Source organism: Phoca vitulina, unplaced genomic scaffold (genome assembly GCF_004348235.1).
Source record: "Phoca vitulina isolate PV1807 unplaced genomic scaffold, GSC_HSeal_1.0 scaffold7, whole genome shotgun sequence".
Taxonomy (NCBI): domain Eukaryota; kingdom Metazoa; phylum Chordata; class Mammalia; order Carnivora; family Phocidae; genus Phoca; species Phoca vitulina.
In genome coordinates this window covers 67,860,304-67,862,966 of record NW_022589710.1, presented here as the reverse complement: position 1 = coordinate 67,862,966, position 2,663 = coordinate 67,860,304, and the positions used below count along the sequence as shown (strand labels likewise).

The following is a 2,663-nucleotide window of genomic DNA, read 5'->3' as shown; positions in this document are numbered from 1 at the left end:
ATTAGAGCAGGCAGGGGCATTGATGGTGCCCGGGCTCCTCCCCAAATAGAGATTCAGTGTGCGCTTTTCTCCCCTTTCCTCTGGGTCGCCAGGGAGTTAAAGTGCGACTAGTTCCAGACTGGGCGCAGGGGCTGGCATGGAGGGGCAGCGTGTGCCATGGAGAGCACCCCTCCTGGAGTGCTTGGCTGGGCACTGCACATCATCCGGGGCCAGCCGGGGCCCCTGGGGCGTGGCTCAGGAGCAGAGCCTGCCAGCTCGCTCACCGTGGGTGACACTGTGTTTAATGCGGCAAAGGAGCCACCAGAGGCCAAATTCACGGATCACCAGAACCAGGCGGCCAGAGCCAGGCTTCGACGTGGCTTTCTGGAGGTGAATGGCTAACACGACCAACCTCGGACCCCCCCAGGCAGTGCTCCAAGGTTAAGTCGCAATTTTGAAGAGACAGAGTCTCTGGGGATTCAATTTGGGTTTGGTAGGAAAGGCAAGGCGTTTGGCATGGTGGGTCTCTAACACCGCCTCTCTCTCCCGTCCCATTCTTTGCTCCCTTGGTGCGGCTGGCCTGGAAGCCCCCCCCCCCCACCATCCTCAGGCACCCCATCCTCACTATCACGTGCACAGCACCTAAACACGCTGAGCCTCGCGGTTTAAAAATAACATGCCTATGCAAGGAGGTACATCTGGTCTGAGATGCCAGCTGTGAGATCAAATGGGAATTGGGGATTATTTGTGTTTTTCAGTTATTCTGTCCTGCTAATTGTGGGGCGCCGATCCACTTAACCAAAATGGATTTTATTCGCCGTATATCCCCTCAAATCTTGCTGGAACAAGAATAAATCAAGTAAATGAAGTAATCCAGGAAGAATAAATCAAGTAAATAAATCTCCAACACGGGCAGTTGAACACAGGCATCCTTGCAAATGCCTTCTTTCTTGACGACATCTGGAGCCCAACTCCTTTAGGAATGCATCAAAGAGAAACGCGGGTTTGGGGGGGCAGGGGTCAGAACCGCAGGAGAACAGCCAACTGAGCCCCTCGATTTACAGTGGTTCCACATGGAGTTTGCTCTTAATGGCTTTCTGCTGTCACTGCAGGGGAGGGCTGGGAGCACCTGTGTGCCCGCTTCCCGCCCGAGCGCCGGGGTCATGCCGTCGATGCCTTCCTGCCTTCCAGAGCCCACGCTAGGGCTCGAGGTGGAGGGCACGCGAGAGGTGCTCCCCCGTCTCATGGGTTGTTCATGACGAACCGGCGAGGCAGGTGCTCCCTCCCCATCTCTCAGAGGAAGGAGGCATGTTGCCGGCTGATGCTGTGACATCTTGTGTTCAGGGTGGGGAAGTGGCCGAGCAGAGAGCCAGACCTGTGTTCAGCGTTTTTATCGCTGAATTGTGTCCTCCCCAAATTCGTGCGCTGAAGTCCGAAACCCCACTCCCTCCGAACGTGACTTTATTCGGGAACAGGGTTGCTGCAGATGTAACAGGTCACGATGATGTCATACCGGATTAGGGCGGGCCCCTAATCCAAGGTGACTGCGTCCTTATCGTAGGGGGAAGTTTGCACGCACGCACGCACACACGCACGGGGAGATCACCATGTGAAGATGAAGGTGGAGAGCCGGAGGGGCAGGGACGCTGCCACCAAGCTGAAGAATGACCGAGGTCGCCAGCAAACACCAGAAGCTGGGGAGAGGCCCAAACAGATCCTCCCTCAGCCCTGGAGGATCCAACCCGCCGGCACCTTGATCTCAGCCCTGTAGCCTCCAGAACTGTGGGAGGTGCCTTTCTGTCACGTAAGTGGCCTGTTCGGTGGCGCTTTGTCATGTTGGCCCTAACAGGCCGGCACGGGTGTCAAACCTGGGGCCCCGTGCACCCTGTTTCCCTGAGCTCACGTGAGCTAGGTGACGGGGAGACTTGCACATCCCTGGAGCTGGTGGGAGGAAGGGAGTGGATTTGCTGTCTGGGGTCCTGGCAGCAGGAGCAGAGTCTTGCTTGCCCCCCACTGCCGGGTTCCTCCTCCTCTGCGCTGGAGCCATCCGCTCTGGCTGCTCCCTGGGGAATCTGTTCCTACCCCTGTACTTGGGCTGAGTTTCTTCGAGAGGGGTCCTCCCTGGGGGCTGCCTGCGGACAGAGGCTAAACTTTGGACTCTCGCCTGAACCCCTACTCAACAAACCCTTCACGTGTCAGTCTGTCCTGGGTTCCTGGGGAGTAAGGTGGGAAGCTTCGGGGCTGGGACCTTACTGTGAGCACCGTAACTTCCTCTCCCCATGTCTCCCCAGGTGGCCCCTGGAACAGAGGAGGGGAGCAGGAACAGGTGCAGGTCCCATCTTTGCCCTGTTGGGCTTTTCTCTGAGGCCTTGCTTGCCCCTCTGGTCTCGTTGCCCACCCCGCCCGTACACTGATGTCTGAGGTTCGTTCGGCTTTAGCAGGGTGGCTGGGAAATTATGGAGCTGCCCTCCGGAGGGGCGGCTGGCTTGGGGAAGTCAGGTCCAGGTGCCTCTGGATTTGAGTGGAATCTCTGCCTGTAGGGATAACAGGCCCCCCTGGCACGAGACGACAGCTCCCCAGCCGCCTGGCGTGGTGTGTGCACGTGAGCACGTGCACCCGTATGTCCGTGTGCGTGCCGACACCCCTGAGCCCCTTCAAGCCACGGATGAGGACAGCGGTCATGC

The 2,663-nt window shown here is 58.4% G+C and overlaps 1 long non-coding RNA gene across 1 annotated transcript; it reads left to right on the top strand.

The window, feature by feature from the left end:
• The first annotated feature begins 689 nt into the window (after positions 1–689).
• LOC116633348 lies at positions 690–2,326 on the top strand. Its single transcript, XR_004299641.1, has 3 exons — positions 690–870; positions 1,541–1,783; positions 2,271–2,326. It is a non-coding gene; the product is annotated as an uncharacterized LOC116633348 (long non-coding RNA).
• Positions 2,327–2,663: the final 337 nt, after the last annotated feature.